Source organism: Camelus ferus, chromosome 6, assembly GCF_009834535.1.
Source record: "Camelus ferus isolate YT-003-E chromosome 6, BCGSAC_Cfer_1.0, whole genome shotgun sequence".
Classification (NCBI taxonomy): domain Eukaryota; kingdom Metazoa; phylum Chordata; class Mammalia; order Artiodactyla; family Camelidae; genus Camelus; species Camelus ferus.
Window position 1 is genome coordinate 44356292 of NC_045701.1, and position 19738 is coordinate 44376029.

A 19738-nucleotide genomic window follows, 5' to 3' on the forward strand; every position below is an offset into this window, starting at 1 on the left:
ACAGGAACAAGCATAGCAAAGGTGGATATTTATTTGTTTTTATAAAAATGTTTATATAAACCCAGCTCAGCCAGGCCCGCAGGTATCAGCAGTGCAGGAATCAGCCTTAATCTCTGTCTCTTTAAGAACACACATTTTTATCAGCATAAATTTCTATTAGTAAAAACAGAAAAAAATCAGCCCTCCTTTTCTTCTCAAGTACTAATAAATTTGGAGGAAGGACTTATATGCCTGGTGAAACTTGGTGTTAAACATAAAAAATATTAGCAAGACATGTGAAGATGAAAAGTATCTTAAAATCTGTGCATTGAAATAGCTTATAGCTCAACACCTGTATTATTATGAGACCATCTATATTTTGTAATCCCCTCCAACATGTGGTAACTGACTAGGGGTATAAATAGGATTTCCTAGGGGAAAAATAAACTTCCAAAGGAAATATCAATTTCATGTCTTCTTTCCAAAACTTCAGTGTATATAAAGTCATTTATAATTGTCACTGGTGAAGTCCTCATAATTTGTTTTCCTGGTGCCTGTGGGCCGGCTAAGCCCCTTTTGTTTTTCTGATTTTATATTCACCTTTTCCTATTTCTTCTGGAGAGTGAGCAAAAGGAACTTGTAAAAGACATAATGTGAGTCATCCTTCAACAAAAGATTTCTCCTGAGATGGTGCTTATGAGTGTGAATTGCCTTCTTTCTCCTCCGCTCAAAATGAAGACTGAGGGTTGTTAGTTCTCTCTACTGCTTCGGCTATTGTGCCTATAATCGCTCTTTCTCTGTTAGTTTAGCGGATGGCAATTATGTGCTGTTTCTCTAGGTGCCAGTTATAAATGCCAACCTGCTACCGCACTGGTGGGAGGCAATTGGGTGTCCTCTCTTTCTTTTGAGAAGAGTATATGTAATCAGTAATTCTATCTGTTACAATAGCAATTGGGCGGTGTCTAGAGCAGACTGTCATTTTTCAGAATAAAGTGACATATATGTTGGATGTCCAACTGTTAAGTGAACTAGAAACTTAAAAAAACAAAAATATGTCAGAAAATCAAACGGTAAGTTTCTTATTTCAGAAGTTTTTTGTTGTGGACCATAGCAATACGTGGACTTTATGGTGAGACTGTTTAGAAGGACAGATGTGCATTTAAAGTGGAAAAGTTACAAAGATTTATCTTTAGATGAGCAAACCTAGTATATGTTGATAAGAAAATATTTAAAATTGAAAATTGATCTTACACTTTCTACTAGTGAATTTTTCCTAGTTTTTTTCCTTTTAAGAGGTGGCATATTCAGGTGTCCGTAATTTTGAGAGCCGAGTACCATACCAGGAGTGCATCATAACATGGTTCAGACTTGTTCTGTGCTTAGTCGTTTGTTGATGACTAGAAATAAGCTATCTGGGATAGGAAATTAAAGTCATTGCAGCTGGTGTGCTGAGCAAATCACTTAGCCTCTCTGAGCCTTATTTTTTCCTAATTTTAGGAATGGGAAAAAATACTTTTTTATAGGGCTATTGGAATAGTTAAATGAGACCTAGTACATAAAGCACTTCGCCCAGTTCCTAGGATGTAATCAAAACATGCTATCTGTCTTGTATCTGTGGCGGTGGTCATGGTGATGAAATGTGAGAACTCATCTGTCCCAATTCCCTTATTTTATAGGAAGATCAGAGCTGGGATGTGCCCAAGGTCACACGGTTGGATAGCAGAGCATGGCTCACTCTCACTTAGACCACTACTCGTGCTGTTGTGCATCTTACACTGCAGGGTTTTCTGCAGGTAACTCGGAATCCCGTATTTTGTCACCATCGACGGCGCTGGTGTTCCATGATTACCTTACAAACGGCAGTGGCCGTGATGGCCACATTTTTGGTCATAAGCAGCAAGGCGACCAAGTGAGAGTTTGAAAGAGCAGCTGTCTTTGCTGCTCATTTTTTTCAGTGAATTTCTGGAATTTGATCTCTGTTGGTCTCACGGTCTCCTCTCCAATGATCAACAGCATGTTTAGGGATTGGCGAATGGGTTCAGATTCCTTGGCCTGACTGCTGAAGGACATGCCCGTGATCTGAGGCTCGTGAAACGTACGTTTTAGCCTTTATATGTCACCTGTAAATTCTTACGTACAATATCAATAGAGAAATATTTGTTTCCATTATAAAAAGAAGAATTTTATTGGCTCTAGAAATAATGAATTACAAGCTTGTATCGTTACTTTGTCTCTACAGTTACTCAAATTTAAACACTCAGTATAGTAATGTCAGTATTTTGAAGACAAGTGTACACCTCTATCTGATGGTTTTGATTTTGTCTGGATTGCTTCCTGATAACTACTAAACTACTTTAGTTGTAGAGGTCTTGTCATTCCATAGGGCTGAGGTCCTTCTATTAAATAAATACTAAGCAGTTCGGCATATAACCACTCTGTTCAAAGTATGTTGTATGAGAGTTCACAATGAAAAGATTTGTATTTAGGGTGGATTATTTGGTTAGAATACTTCCTGCTATATGTAACAGAAAAGCCCTAACCCCTCTCAAATTTAAACATAAGAAATGAATTCTGTCATATAGGGTAAGGCTGCTCCAAGGTTGGTTAGGTAGGGGATATGGTGAAGTGATCAAGCCCAGGTTCCTTCTGTCTTGTGTCTCTCCTGTTTTCCTTTTGGAGGCTTCTTTCCCATATGGCTACAAGATAGTTGCTACAGTCCCAGGTGTCACACAGAGATCCAATGACATCCATCAGAAGAAGTGGGACCATCTCTTTCTTGTCTCCTTTTATGACAATAGAAACTCCTTCCAGAAGCCTCCCAGTAGACTTGCTCCTCGGTCTCACTGGACTAAATGACTGCACGTGTTGTCGTGGGGACTGGAACTACTCTGACCAAGTAGGTTATTAAGGGATAGGACTAGGACCAAGGTGCATGAGGAAGGAGGAAAGGGGCAGTGGCTGTTGGATAGGAAAGCAAGAGTGTCTGATAGATATAGAAGGAGCTTGACGGTAAATGATGCTAAAACTAGGCAAGAAGGGAAAATAAGGGAGAACTCTGAGATACATTCATAAATAACATTAATGTTTATCTTTTTAATTTATCTGGAGGAAAAGGAGAAGAAATATAACTTAATTGTGCCATCTAAATGGTTTCTTCTTCTGCTAAATTGTCCTCCTGCTGTTGATGAAGACAATTATTCCATTTGTGTATTAGAGTCCTGCTAGCTTAATAGATCCCTAATGAAATTAGCAGAGTTTGTGTTTCATTATGCAACTTTACAGACCAAAAAAAGGTGTTATTAGAGACACCTACAAGTATTTTCATGCCATGTAGTTACATGTTTTGCTTTATTTCTTTGTTATCAAAGGCCGTTTGGCTGTGGTCTTTTATATAAATCCTTTCATTTAAAGAGTTGCAAAATAAGTTGTACTCTATGGGATTTTTCTAGCAGTCTCTGGCATTAATTTGGCATTAGTTTCTAGACTTTTTGTTTTTTCTTTTTGATGGGATCACTACAGTTGTGGTGAGAAACTGAAATCAGACTGTTAGGGCTTTCAAAGCGTAGTGATTTGGACTGTCCTTATTAATATCAAAAATGAAACTGGAATCTGTTCTTTCTATGAAGCCTAAGATATTGGAGATGAAGCATAGGCACAGGAGAGTAAGAAATAAGTAAATAAGTACCTGCAGTGAATCCTGGAACCAGAAGAATAGAGAGAAATGAGGTGGTTAGAGGGTAAACTAGTTTGTCCGTACTCAGAAAGAGTTACAGATGGCACGGTCAGTGTGGTGATGACCAGGATGTGGGAAAACAGGTTGGAACAGAGACCAAAAGAAAGTCAAGCAAGAGGTGACAGCATTTAATTCTGATAAAATGCAGTCCCAGATATGCCCTATATCGTTAGAATAGAACAAAAGAAAAAGGATCTAGATAATTCTCTCTACATGTTCAGTTTCTCCTTTTCAGACTTTCTCTTCATTACCTCCTTAGGTTACAAGACTTTGCTTTCCCTGATCGCATGGACCCTGTGGTTTCTTTGTCATAAGTTCACCATACCCTATTATAAACATCTGTTGGCCTGTCTGTATACTTCCCTAGACCTTGGGAATACAGGGCTGCTGCCTCCTTATTCTGTGTCTCCAGCAGGACCACCTAGGTCGTCTGCACTCAGTAATGAGTGAACTCCTACACTGATGCACATGTTCTAATTTGAAGAAAATAAACCCAGAATACAGTATGCTCTTCTTGTTGAGTCCTCAACCTTTATTACAAAGGGATTTTTGATCTAGAGGTTACTTTTTACCTCTTGAGGTAGATGGATAGCCCCAATTGATGGCCTCCTTTCAGTCTTGTCCTATGTAATGTGACTGTGCAAACTCCTCCCTTTGAGAAGGAAATCTGTTTAATTATTCTTGCATTTGGACCACCTTAGTAATCTTCTTTAGACAACGGAATAGGGAAGAGAGGCGTTGTGCCAGTTTGAATCCTAGGTCTCAAAAACCTTGCCCTCTTCTTTTCTGGAGCCCTGAACCTATGAACAAGCTGGGCTGGTCTGATGGAGGATGAACTATCACACGGAGCCCTTTTGTCACTTCTTTCCAACACCATATTAGAAATTCTAGCTAATGCACATTAAAAAAAAGGGGAGGGGGGAATAAAGGGTACAGGGGTTGGGAAGGAAGAAATAAAATGGTCTTTGTTCACAGATTACATGAACATCTATGTAGAAAATCTGAAAGAATAAATAAAAACCCTCCTGGAATTAATAGGTGATTATAGCAAGATTGTAGGATACAAGGTTAACACATAAAAGTCAACCACTTTCCTGTATTTCAGAAATGAACAAGTGAAATTTGAGAGGAAAGATGCAATTCTATTTACATTAGCTCTCCAAAAATGAAATACTTAGGTATAAGTCTAACAAAATATGTACAAGATCTATATGAGAAAAACTATAGAACTCTCATGAATGAAATAAAAGAACTAAATAAATGGAGAGATATTCCATGCTCATGAAAAAATAAGTATTTTAAAATTCTTCCCAACTTGATCTATAGATTCAATGTAGTCTTAATCAAAATCCTAGGAAAGGGATACATACATATATATGATATATATACATACATATAAATGATATAAATCACATGATTTAGTGACATATATACGAATCACTGTGCTGTAGACCAGAAATTAATGCAACATTGTAAATAGAATATACTTCAACAACAAAAAATTTTTTTTAATTCCTATTATTAAAGCTAATCATCCTACAGTTATTTTTGGCTCTATCTTCTCTTTCTACTGAGACTTCTTCTTCTATAATTTTAAGTTTTTTCCCCTTATTGTCAACACATTTCAATAAAAACGTCTATGTATTTGCATTGCCACCTTTCTATTTGAAGGCAATTTTTGTTTTTTTGCCCTCGTTTTTGTTTCTCACACCCCTGGTATATTGTGTATCCCTGCAATACTTTCCCTAAATAGGAGGCAGGAGAGAGAAAACCAAGGATTTAACATACATTGAGATCCTAATTCTGGAGAAGACACCAAGTTATATGTTTATTTCACTCTTTCATTCAGAAATTTTTTTTTAGTAACTACCAGAGGCAGTCATTGTTCTACATAATAATGATACTAGGATGTATGTGTGAAACATGTGTAATTTCTGCCTTCACAGAGATAATGATTTAGTAGATGAGAGACAATGTGCAAGGAAACAAACAGAAAAGCCCTTCCCAAAAGATGGCCAATTATAAGAGATTTGTATGAGTACATGTTTAAAACTCTTCTTATAGTAACAATATTCTTAGAAGTTTATTAATACATAGCTACTCTCCAAAATGAGAATGTGAATTTTCCTTGCTTTGAATACTGTGAAGCAGCCCATGTGGAATAAAGCAGGTAGGAGACTTCAACAGGAATCTAAAGACAACACTTCAGAAATTTGGTCCATGGAGAACCAACCAAGTTCTGTGGTGAGACGCAGAAGCTTAGAACATACTCAAAAATTCTGTTGTGGAAAATGAGTTCACAACACCAAATCATCAGGTAAATAATTAAGATTAATGCCAAAAGGTACATTACAGAATCTACAAATGGAAGAGCTTGGGCTAAGAAAGCAAAAGACAATTCAGAACCTATTTTTGAAATTCAATTAAAAAATTGGACAAGGATCAGGAATAGAAAGGAAATTCCAAGTAGCTAACAAATAGAGGGAGAGAAGCCCAAACACATGGTAACTGGAAAATGCAAGTTTAAAAACACAATAGAATATCACTGTATACTTGTCTAATCAGCAAAGAAACATTAGAAAATAGGATAAATATCAAATAGCACTTGAGACATGTGACTATAAAAACCCTGGTGGGAATGCAGTTTGGAACAGGCATTCTGGAGGGCAAATTTTGCAGTACTTAGTCAAATTAAATACTGACATTTTCTATGGCCTGCAAACTCCTGGATTTTTTTTTTTTTCCCAGAGAAGCAGTAAAGAATGTGTGCAAAGCTATTTGTTGTAGGCTTGTTAGTGGGGAGCTTGAGGCAACAAATAGATCAAATACAACAGAATAGCATGTAATACTTAGAAGCTATGGCTAAATGATCATAGAACAACATAGATTTCTAGAACACGTCGCTGGGTAAAAACAGCAGAAAATAGAATGAAGTCTACAAACCAATAGTGTTTATATAAATTACACACCCATGCTCAGGAAATTAGCACTACATATTTAAAAGGACATATACAATTAAAGAGATACTTAAAACATTAGAATGGTTGGTGGTGGTGCAGTGAATGGAGATGGACTTGGGGAAGGAGGAGAGGGAGTTAAAAAAAAAAAATGAGAAAGCTCACACAGACCAGAAATTAAAATATAAATGATGAGGTTCCTTTAAGAGATAAAAGGAAGGAATCACTTCCAAGAAATAAGAATAAAGAGATTAGGAAAATGAACCAATTAAAGGTTCTGAGTGTGAAGATGCATTTAAAGTTGCAAAGTGTTCTGAAGGAAAACAGTCATATGCTATCATAGAAAATAGTAGTGGCAATGTAGAAAAAGAACTGAGCTTGGTCAGAAAAGGGCTCTCTGAACAGTAGTAGTTTAAGCCAAAACCAGTAGGATTAAAAGCAGCCAGCCATGTAAATACTCTTGAGAAGAGCCTTTCAAACACAGAGGTTGGCCTGTTCTAGGAGTTGAAAAAAAGGCCAGTGCAGCTGGTGTGTGGTGAACAGGGGGAGAGAGGTCTAAGAGGAGATATAATCAGAGGTTAAGGCATGTAAAGCCTTTGGATTTCATTCCAATTATAATGAGAAACCCTGCAGGGTATTAAGCAGATATTAATAAGATTTGGTTTACAGTTTTAATTTTTAGGGGTTTACTCTGCTGCTCTGAGTAGAATGGATTAGCACAGAGCAACAGAAGGAGCAGGAGACTGGTTAGGAGGCACTCCATGAGAAAGACAGCTGTCTTGGACGATCGTGGTGGTCATGGAGATGGAGAAACAGTGACAAGGTATAAGTTGGAGGCAGAATGAACAGAAATTACCCATGGGTTGGTTTGGGAGGCGAAGAAGAGGGAAAAGTTAAAAACTCTCTCAGTTTCTTAGCTTGCCATTCACTGAAGGAGGAAGAGTAGGTGAGAAATATATTTTGAGGTAAAATCAAGAATTCAGTATCAGACAAGCTAACTTTGGCCTCTTGTGAGACATCCAGGTGAAGGTGTCAAATAATATCTTGAATAGAAAAGACTGGAAAAAATGCCAAGGATAGGTCTAAGCCAGAGATGTAGATTGGAGAGACAACTTCATGTGGACATATTTAAGTGACAAGAAAGGTGAGGTCAGCCAGATGGAATGTGTAGGGGGAGAAAAAATGATGTTTGTGTAGCATCTTGAGGAACTCCATCATTTGGTTGCCTGGTCTGGGCAGAGGAGCTAGGGAGGAAGACTGAATAGGGATGGCCAACATGGTGCAGCATTTCATGAAGGAAGGAGCTGCCTACTCTGTTGAGTGCTGCCGAGAAATACAGTGACGACTGGAAGATGGATCCATTAACACGGGAACACAGAAGACATTGATGACCTTAAAAGGACTAATTCCATGTCTGTGAGGGCCAGAGGCCAGAATGGAATAGATTGAGGAGTGAGTGCCAGAAGACAAGATGGAGGCAACACCTGTAGACCATACTTTGGAAGTCTATCTCTGACTTGTGGGGGTAATAGGTACAGACAAGGAATGTTGGTTTACAGATACTAGTCAGTTATTTAAGAAACTTTACAAATTGACTCTAAACTCTGAGTACTTTATTCCAGCCATATTTGTTTACCCATTTTCCCAGGTCAGACTGAATGGAGGCATTTAGTTAAGCTGATTACTGAACATCCCAAGGCAGGCTGGGATAGCAAACCATAAAACCAATATTCTTGAAGAATTTGTTCAACAATACTGAGGGGTGGCATCGGCAACAACAAAGATTTTTTTGTTTAATTTTTATGGCAGCTAGGTATTTACTTCTTCTTAGTGGGAATGGGAGTAGAATTGATCCATATGTTGTTGAGTATTCAAGGAGTTGCAAACTGAGCTCCTGGCATAATGTTTATGATCTGTTCTCTTGATAATTTAGTGGCTTTGGTAGATAAGCACCAGGAGTTTCCTAGCTGGCCTGTCACTTTAATACAGCCTTCTTATTCTCGTTCCTTTGCTCATGGTAATATTCCCATCTGTAAGTTCTCTCCTTCCATGTTCTCCCATGCCTTTTCTACTTACATAATTTCTTCTAGGTCTACGTTTTCTTCTCTGACTCAGCTATTACTGTCCCCTTCCTTTGGACTTCCTGTCCTACTTTTTATCTGGAACACCTATTTAGCAATTATCTTTGCTCTTTACTTACAATTTTTAGTGTTATTTTATTTACTTAATGAGTGCTCATTTAAAGGACCCAATAATGTTTTTAATTAGCTCCTGAACAATTTGATAGGATTGGTTGGTTTATATTTGGCTCATTGCGACATCTGTCTATACACATGTATTTCCTTAGGAAGTATAGATAATATGTGACATCAGACATTAGACTAGAAAGAATATTTTGTATAATGCCTCTTTCCTTTTGTCCTTGATTCACATTAAAAAAAATTAAAGTCAATTTACCTATGTTCTCACATCCAAAATTTGTCACTTTGGCCTCAGTAAATGCAAAGAATAAAACTTTGATAAATTTTTGAAAATTTGGGGTCACACAGACCTGCTTTAGAATCCTTTTTTCTTTTTAATTGGGGTATAGTCAGTTATAATGTGCTGTACACCAGAAATTGACACAATGTCCCAGTCATGCATATGCATACATACATTCTTTTTCATATTCTTTTTCATTAAAGGTTATTACAAGATATTGAATATTGTTCCCTGTGCTATACAGAAGAAATTTGGTTTTTTTAAAAAAATCTATTCATATATATATATATATATAGGCTAACATTTGCAAATCTCAAACTCCCATATTTATCCCTTCCCACCCACTTTCCCTGGTAACCATAAGATTTGCTATGTCTGCGAGTGTTTCTGTTTTGTATATGAGTTCATTAGTGTCCTCTTTTTTCTTTCTTTCTTTTTTTTTTTTTAGATTATACATATGAGTGATGTCATATGGTGTTTTTCTTTCTCTTTCTGGCTTACTTCACTTTGAATGACAATATCTAGTTCCATCCATGTTGCTGCAAATGGCATTTTATTTTTTATGGCTGAGTAGTATTCCATTGTATAAATATACCACACCTTCTTTATCTAGTCAAGTGTCAATGGACTTTTAGGTTGCTTCCATGTCTTGGCTATTGTATGTAGTGCTGCTATGAACATTGGGGTGCATGTATCTTTTTGTATCAGAGTTCACTCTGGAAATATGCCCAAGAGTGGGATTGCTGGATCATGTGGCAAGTCTTTGTTTAGTCTTTTGAGGAATCTCCATACTGTTTTCCATAATGGCTACACCAAACTACATTCCAACCAACAGTGTAGGAGGGTTCCCTTTTCTCCACATCCTTTCCAGCATTTACCATTCGTTTTGAATGATGGCCATTCTGACTGGTGTGAGGTGATACCTCATTGTAGTTTTGATTTGCATTTCTCTGATAATTAGTGATATTGAGCATTTTTTCATATGTCTGTTGGCCATTCATATGTCTTCATTGGAGAAATGCTTGTTTAGATCTTCTGCCCACTTTTGGATGTGTTGTTTGTTTTTTTGCTAAGTGGTATGAGCTCTTTATGTGTTCTGGAAATTAAGCCTTTGTCAGTCACATCATTTGCAAATATTTTCTCCCATCCTGTAGGCTGTTATCTTGTTTTGCTTATGGTTTCCTTTGCTGTGCAAAAGCTTATGAGTTTAATTAGGCCCCATTTGTTTATTTTTGCTCTTATTTCCATTGCCTGGGTAGAGTGCTCTAAATAGATGTGTGTTTATTGCCATTTTGAACTTAGTTTTCCAGTTGATTTGGTATTTCTTCCTTGTTCCTTTTTCCTTTTGTGGTTTGATAATTTTCTTTTGTATTATCTTGGGGTTTTTTTTGCTTTTTGTTACTCTATTGTATGCTTTTAATTTGTGCTTACTCTGTTTTTCAAGTATATTAATCAATCATTGTATCTGTTTGCTTTAAACTGATAGCCATACAAGCTCAAACACATCCTAAAAAGAATGAAAAAAAAAGAAAAAAATATATTTTCTTGCACCTCTCTCCCACCTTTAATGATTCTGATGTCCTCCTTTACATCTTCATGTTTATTCTATTGCAGCTCATTGTAGTTATTGTCTTTCCAATTATGGTTTTCTCATTTGTGTAGCATCCTGCTTCTTTTTTATTTAGAGTAGACCTTTCAATATTTCTTTTAGCATAGGTTTAGTATTGCTGAATTCTTTTAGTTTTTGCTTGTCAGTGAAATTCTTTCTCTCTCCTTCTATTCTAAAAGATAGTCTTGATGGATAGAGTACCCTAGGTTGCAGCTTTTTTTCATTCAGGATTTTGAATGTATCTTGCCACTCCCTTCTGGCCTGCAGTGTTTGTGTTGAGAAATCAGCTGAAAGCCTTGTGGGGGGTTCCCTTGTAACTCACTCTTTGTTTTTCTCTTGCTGCCTTTAGAATCATTTCTTTATCTCTAAGCTTGGCCATCTTAATTATAACATGTCTTGGTGTATGTTTGAGTTCTTGTTTGAGACCCTCTGTGCTTCCTGTACTTGGATATCTGTTTCTTTCTTTGGTTTGGGAAGTTTTCAGTCATTGTTTCTTCAAATACCTTTTCAATCCCCTTTTCTCTTGTTCTCTTTCTGGGACCCCTGTTATGTATAGAGCGACATGTTTTATATTATCCCATTGGTCCCTTACATTGCTTTTATTAGTTTTCACTTGAGGCTACATTTCTTAATCTTTCTGATCCATTTTTCCTTCTGACAAGTGGAAATAAAAACCTATTTCTTTATGATAGTTTAATAAGTTAATTGTGAAAAACACCAAATAAGGATGATCACTCTTGAGTTATTAATTGCCATAAAATAGTAATAAAACAAAGTAAAACATTTTGACTGCCCAAGTTGAAATTGAGCCCTTAGTATCTTCAGCTTTTATGACTTTGATGTGATCTGGGTGATTTATGTCAAAGGGCTTATTTGATCTATTTTTCAACTTGTGTAGGAATTTTCTCTCATTTACAAACATGGTGCTTTCCACCACTTGCAGAAATTCAATATGTTTCTGTTGAACTGAATTTCAAGTGATCACTTAGCCTGCAAATGTGTATGTGTGACCCTGATTTTAGCATTTCTCCCTCCTACTTTAGCCCTTCAAAGATGACTTCTTACCTTGATATTCAGGGGAAAAAATTGAGTGTATCTCATCCAGTTCTAAGTCAGTTCTGTGCTACAATTGCCTTTCTGTGCTGTGCTTTGATCGGACCTAGGCCAAAAACCTGGATTAGTGCTGGAAACTTCTCAGAATTCCCTTACTACCATCTTTCCTTTCATGATGCTGTTACCACATTAAATCTTAATGAAATGAATGTAGGAAAGCCCCTGTTCTATTATCATTCCTAATTCTAATTTACTATTTACAAAGTCTAGATAGCTATAATAGACTTTACTGGGGAATTAATATATCTAATAGAAATTACTGTGTGTGAGATAGAAAAAACATTTTAAATCAAACTTTGAAATGTCAAGATACTCATAAACCATGGCAAGAGAACAAAAAGGTTATATCTATTTCAGATCTCACGGGTGAACCTTAGAACCTGCTCCTACTTTTAGGACCATCTCAAAGTGTTTCAGTCCTCAACACTTCTGCATGTAAGTTTCCATCCCCTTTCCATTCCCAAACCTGACTCCTGTCCTTGCTCCTATTATGGAACATAAGTTTTTCCAGCAGGCTGTGATGCTGGGCTCTACCCTCCAAATCTAGTTCCCTTGGAGGATTCCTTTCAGTGAGGCACACCTGTCCCTCTCCATTATTTTTTGACGTCCATTGAGTTATACACACGTGCACAAATACAAATGGTAAAACCAAAATCCGTGTTAAGATAGAAACATTTTCCTACTGTGTTTATAATCATGCAGGACCTCCCTCCAATAAATGGTAGAAAAGCCTCTTGATGTCATTATGGTGAGAAGAGTTAGGCTTTGTTTGTTCTTCCTACTGTGTTTAGGTTGTGCCTCAATCTTTCAGTGCAGAAAAATCAAGAGTCGTTATAGCATCGAAAGTTGTAGCACTGCTTGGTGATGGACAACGTTTCTTAATTCCACAAAACTTCTATAGTAACTTTGAGCTTTTAGGAATTGGTTAAATCTTGGGTTACTATAAATGAAAGAAAATTTGAAGAATCATTACCTCTCATCCAAGCAACCTCCAGGAAATGGGAAGGATGTTTTAAAAGGAAATAATCAACCAAAATTTTGCTAACTATAATCAGAAAACTTATCAAGAAAAAAGATCAGGACTCACACTATTATGTTTCTATATGACGAATACTATAAGAAAAATTTAATTTTTGAATTTTTTTTACAATGAGTTATGTTCATAGACACAGAAAGAAAATAAAAATCAATTGGTCTCACAGTGAAGATATAAAACCACTGTTAACATTGTGATGACCATTTAGGTCTACCAACCTATCTGTAATTTTTCTGTTTACTCATCTGAACAAAATTTTGGTCAAGTTGTATTAATCATTTCATAACTTAATTATTTAATCTAGAGATACAATAAATCATGACTCTCCTATATTAAAGTTTTGAGGACTTAATTCTTAACTATGTGATATTTTATAAGTACATGCTTTGTTTTAATTTATGTAATCAATCATCTATTGCACAATTAGAAAGTTTTCTAAGGCTAGTTTACTATATAAAAGTGCATTATATTTACTTCAAACAATAATAGTTGTTATCTTTGAGTCATTTTCTTGTGAAATAGAAAATGGGGATATAATTTTTAATTTCTTTTGTTAGTAACTAGGCCCCTATATGATTAAAAAAATCTACACTTTACAGCTAAATTCACAGATCTATAACAAACATTTGAAAGTAAAATTGTTTTTATGAAAATTTATTATTAAAAGAACAAGTTTAACTCATGGTAACATGTTTCTACTAGTGATTTTCCCCTTCAAGAAACTGAAAAAAACAGGACTTACCATAATTAGAAACCATTTAAGTAACACTCGTGTGTGTGTGTGTGTGTGTGTGTGTGTGTGTGTGTGTGTGTGTGTGTGTGTGTGTTTATTGGTGGTGGGGTAGTCTAAGGCACCTTTAAAAATAAGTACATTGAGCAAATGTCAGGGCTTGACCTATTTTTCAACAGAGCAGGAATAATGCAGCATCAGCTGTCTGTTAATAAGACCCATTTTCTTTGTCGATCATCATGATGGCATTTCCAGCAGATGGCATTATCACACTGAAGAAGCAAGCAGTACAGTACAAGTGTTTTTTTCAGTAAATGCACATTTTGGAAAGGAAGGGAAGAGGGAAAAGAAATATAATTTATTGAAATCTTTTAGGTGTTGGTCCTTTTATATATGTAATATACATGTAATGACACTTAATGCTTACAATGATCTTTGTAGGTAGGTGTTATTTTAAGAAAAAATAAACTGAGGCTGAAAGAATTTAAGAAACTCAGTTTTCACAAAGAGAATAAGTGACAGACTTGGGGTTATAATCTAGATCTGGCTGATTTAAAGAGCCTGTGTGGCTGCTGTGTTTAGAATCTGTAGTATTACAATGAAATACTCATTCCATGGGAGCAATTAGAAGGTGTCAACCTCATTCACTTGTAAGTTTTTTTCTATGGAGAAAAATTTTAAAGATTTTTTTTTTAATGAAATATTCTCAACCTTAAAAAAAAAATGGGGAAGTACTTCTGAAATTGTGGAGCCAAGGACCTCTAAAAATCCATTCCCGTATAAAAGCAATGAGAACACTATGAAAAGAAATGTGAAAGTCAATGTTTTCAGAACTTTGGGAATTAACCAAAGATTGCAACAATCTGGGAGGTGTTATATAAAAAAGTTACAGAACGTTGGCAAGAATCATAATACCTGTAGCACTGTAATTTGTCCTATTCACATTCCCTTCTCCCCAGCATCATGGTAGCTTTGAAATCCAGCAGCCTTGCAACCACAATAGTTGTGAAATTCAGCAACTTAGAAATCATTGGAGAAGAATGGGTTTGAATAGCTCCAGAATGCCCTACCCCAAAAGAATGGTCAATAATTGACCTTTCTAGTAGATTCCTAGAAAACCTCATCACAGGGTTTATTTATATTTAACCTGACTCAGAGCTCACTCAGTGGGAGAAACCCTTTCCCCTGCCATCTGTCAAAAAACCATCAGCACCAGTTCTTTAGCATTGCAAATGTCTAAGAAAAATGATACCAGTTGGGAAAAATGAGGCTGGATGCAAATCTTAAATGGAAAAATCAGGGAGATAGTACATTCATAGAAGGATTTTAGAAGCTTGAATATATTACAGGGACTCTTAAAGTCCATGTGCATGTGCTGGGCTATGAGCATACCCTGAAAGGACCTGCAAAAACCCTAATTTCTCAACTCTGACTGAACATAAAGCTCTGCACACGCTGGAAGCAGGGGCTAAGGTAGAGTTGTAAACTTCCAGAGCACTGCTTTGCCCTGATACACACAAAGAGATTATCAGCAAAGAGTGGGAGATTTGTTGGTTCAAAGCATTTAAGGAAATCTGTGTCTAATGTCTAGTCTACCATTAAGATAGCCAAAGGGTTCAGTGGCTGGGCACGCAGAAATAAAGACCAAAGAATTAATTAGTCCAGGGAATTTACAAGCAGACAGTAATGACAGCAGCAACAACAATGAGAAGAGTCATGAGAACAAAGCCTACGAAGGGGGACCTCACTTTTAGAGTTACCACATTATAATATTATAACACCAGTTTGGGGCAAAAAATAAGGCAAGCAGAGAAACAGGGAAATATGGTCCATGCAAAGTGGGGGGAAATCAATTGATGAAAACTCTGTCTAAGGAAGCAGATGTTGAACTTAATAGGTCTTGAATTTTAATAAATTGTTATGAATAAGTTTAAAGAACTAAAGGAAACAATGTCTTAAAAAGTTAAAGTATGATAATGATGTCTTACAGAGACTATCAATAATGCAATAGAAATGATAAAAATACCCAAATAGAAATTTTAGTGTTAAAAAGTACAATAATTGAGATGAACGTTTACAAGAGGTGTTCAACAGAAGATTTGAACTGGCAGAAGAAAGCATCAGTGAACTTAAAGATAGGTCAATTGAAATGATCCAGCATGGGCAACCAAAAAAAATCAAGAAAAAAGAGCTTCAAAGACCTATGGGACACCATTAAGAATACCAACACGTGCATAATTGGAGTCCCAGAAGGAAAGGAAAGAAAGAAAGGGGCAGGAAGAATATTTGATGATATAAATGCTGAAAACTTCCCAAATTTAATGTGAATCTACACATTAAAGGAACTCAAACTCCAAGTTCGGATGGACCTAGAAATTATCAAATTGCATGAAGTAAGTCAGACAGAGAAAGACAAATATATCACTTATATGTGGAATCTACAAAAAATGATACAAATTCTATTTACAAACCAAAAACAGACTCACAGACATAGAAAACAAGCTATGGTTATCAAAGGGGAAAGGGCGGGGAAGGATAAATTAGGGGTTGGGGATCAACAGACACACATTACTGTACATAAAACAGAGAAACAACAAATACTTACTGTATATCACAGGGAACTATATTTAATTTCTTGTAATGACATATAATGGAAGAAAATCTGAAAAGAAAAAAATATACGTATGTATGTGTATAACTGAATTCCTTTACTGTACACCTGAAACGAATATTGTTAATCAATTACAATTCAATAAAAATTTTAAGAAAAAAGAAATTCCAAGTAAAATGAAACACAAAAATATTCACACCTAGACAAATTAAGAATCAAACTGTAAAAAGCTAAAGATAAAGAATAATCTCGAAGGCAGCAAGAGAAAAATGATTTATCATCAGCGAAATATCCTCCATAAGATTAGTGACTAATAATAAGGAAATAGAAGATTTGAATGGCACTATAAGACCCCTAGACCTAAAAGATATCTAGGGATATATATACATACATACATACATACATATATATATATGATATATATATATGGAAATATACATATATATACACACATGCACACATACACACACACACACACACACACACACACACAAAGTCCATAGTAAACAGAATAATGGAAATAAGAAATACAGATTAGAGAAGAAATAAATGAAATGGAAATTCAAAAGCAAAAGAATCCAGAAAACTAAAATTTAGGCCTTGAAAAGATCAACAAAATTGACAAATCATTAGCTAGAATAAACAAGCATAAAAGAGCTAGACTTGTTATTAAAATCAGGAGTGAAGAGGGTTCATCACTACTGACATTACACATATAAAAGATTTGTAAGGAAATACTTTGGAAACCTTTGCCAACAACTGCATAACCTATGTGGAAGAACAGGCTCCTAGCAAGGAACAAATTACCCAAATGGACTCAAGATGCAAATCAAGGTCACACATCAGAACACTTTGTATGGTTAAAATGGAAATACATCTCAAATTTATCTATGGAATAAAGGCAATCCCTATCAAAATCCCACTTGCCTTTTTTGAAGACTGATCCTAAAAGCCATATGGAAATGTGAGGAACCCAGAATCGCCAAAACAATCTTGAAAAAGAACAAGGTTGCAGGATTCACTTTTCTCAATTTCAAAAACTTTCTACGAAGCTACAAAAATCAGAACTGTGTGTTTAACTGACATAAGGTAAATGGAATAGAATATTCCAGAAATAGACCCTTACCTTTGTCTGTTGACCTATGACGTGAGTGTCAAGATAATTCAGTGTGAGAATGATAGTACTGCTGGGACACTGGGTATTCATAATATGTAAAAGGGTGAAGTTGGACCCCATGTCACACTGTAGAGAAGCTGACTCAAAAGGGATCAAAGTCATAAATCTAACAACTAAAACTAGGTAGTTAGAAGAAGAAACCTAGCAGTAACTTTTCCAGGCCCTGGGTTAGGCAGTATTTTGTTAGCTATATCAAAAGCATGAAAGAGAAAAGAAAAAATAATTCATTGGACTTCATCAAAATTAAGAAACTTCTGTGACTCAGAAGGTACCATCAAGAAAGTGGAAAGACAGTACACAGAACAGGAGAAAATACTTGCAAATCATGTATCTGATTTAAAAATGTATGTCCAGAGGATGCAACTCTTACAACTCAACAACAGGAAGACAAATAACCCGGTTAAAGGTGGAAAAATGATTTGAATAGATATTTCCTCAAAGGAAATACAGAGATGATCTATAAGCACATAAAAAGATGCTGACATCATTAATTATTTAGAATAATGCAAACCAGAAACAGTGAGATATCACACAGCACCTGCTGATAGCTAAGATTAAAATAAAATAAAAAAACAGGTGATAACCAGCACTGTTGAGGTGTGGAGAAATTAGTGCCTCATCTGTTGCTGCTAAGGAATTGTTTATGGTGCAGCCACTTTGGAAAACTGCTTGACACTTCTTCCAGATGGTAAATACAGAGTTATCATGGTTGGAATCAGAAATATCATTCATTGGTATTTACCCAAATGTCAATCATTGAATTACCAAAAGAGTGGTGGCTCCTACAATTTCACTCCTAGGTATATAATGAAAACATACGCCAATAAAACCCCATATACCGGTGTTCCAGCAGCATTATTCATAAACCCCAAGTGTAAATAACTCAAATGTCCTCCGACTAGTGACTGGGTAATTAAAATGTGTATCACTACCATGGAATATTATTCAGCAGTAGAAAGAATGAGCTACTGGTACACGGTATAGCATGTGTAAAGTTTGAAAGCATCATGCTAGGTGAAAGAAACCAACAAAAGACAACATTGCGTATAATTCCATTGGTATGTAATGTCCAAAATTGGCAAATCTGTAGATGCAGAAAGAGTATTTGATGCCCAGGCCTGGTGGGTCGGGGGGAGAGAATGGGACTGACCGCCCATGGGGATGGGATTTCTTTTTTGGGGTGATGAAAGTATTTTAAAATTAGATTGACTGTGGTGATGATTCACAGTTCCGTGAGTATACTGAAACCCACTGAAGTGTTCACTTCTAAAGAGTATTCTTCATGGTGTGTGAATTACATCTCAATGAAACTTGTAAAAAAATATGAACAGCCTCCATTTTAGCTTTGATTATTGGCAAAAACAAGTTGAGAAAAATGTCAATTTTCTCTTCTCACATCTCTATTAATTGCTAATTTCAAAGCTGTCCAATCTGTGACATTCTCGCTTGGTACACTAAATGGAGTTGGGTGCCGTGTAGACAGATGCATCTTGTCTGTCTACAAACTAAAATCTGACTCTGAAATAAGGAAGATGAGTGTTTTGGGGGAGGGGGTTTTCCTTGGTATAAAAATAGGAGTTCTCTCTCAAATTGATTGATAATGTAGGCCTTCACTTCTGCAAAGCAGTTTAGAAGAACAAGGATATTTTCAAATACATGCATTAGTTTTGGAGTTGGTATTGTTATGTTAAAGTTGAATTGGCTTTGAGAAAATTATATATGCATCTGTGTGAAAATTAACATTTTCCAATTATAGAAGAATTACATATGGAAGTCTCTTAAGAGGCAAACCATCTTTATGCTCTGATAATGATTCTCTGTACAGAGCATTTGAAGAACAAGATGCTTACTCTCCTTGGGTCTCATACAAAAGGAAGTACTGTATTAATCAGTCCTGAAGGTCCTTTTCAACTGTGTGATTATATTACACTCTGACTGGCACTCAGAGGCACACCTGCAGTCCTGCTGAGAGTTCCATGGAGTCGTTAATGATTATTCATGGCAAGGGAAGCAGAGGTAACATTGGCTCTGAAAGCCGATCCTTCTCACCGTAGAAGTGCACTCTCGTGTTACAGTGTTTTTGTGTATGAGAAATGCCACCTGCCAGTACCTGAAGGTCTCTGAGCAGGAGGGATCGACTCAGTGCCCTTTAGGTTAAAGCACCTCCCGCAAGCCCAGCACAGTGTGCCTGTGGCGAGGGCAGGAGTGTGGGTGCTCATGCGGATCTCTTAGAGCCTGTGCTACACGCATCCTGCTTGACCTTTGTTTCTTACTATCAGAGTCAAGACAAATCTGAGACATCTTGTTGTTTA

The 19738-nt window shown here is 36.2% G+C and overlaps 1 long non-coding RNA gene across 11 annotated transcripts in view; it reads left to right on the forward strand.

Moving 5' to 3' along the window:
* The window catches only part of LOC116664242, a 546043-nt gene that overhangs the window by 336149 nt on the left and 190156 nt on the right, over positions 1–19738 (forward strand). The gene's annotated exons all lie outside the window — the stretch shown is intronic.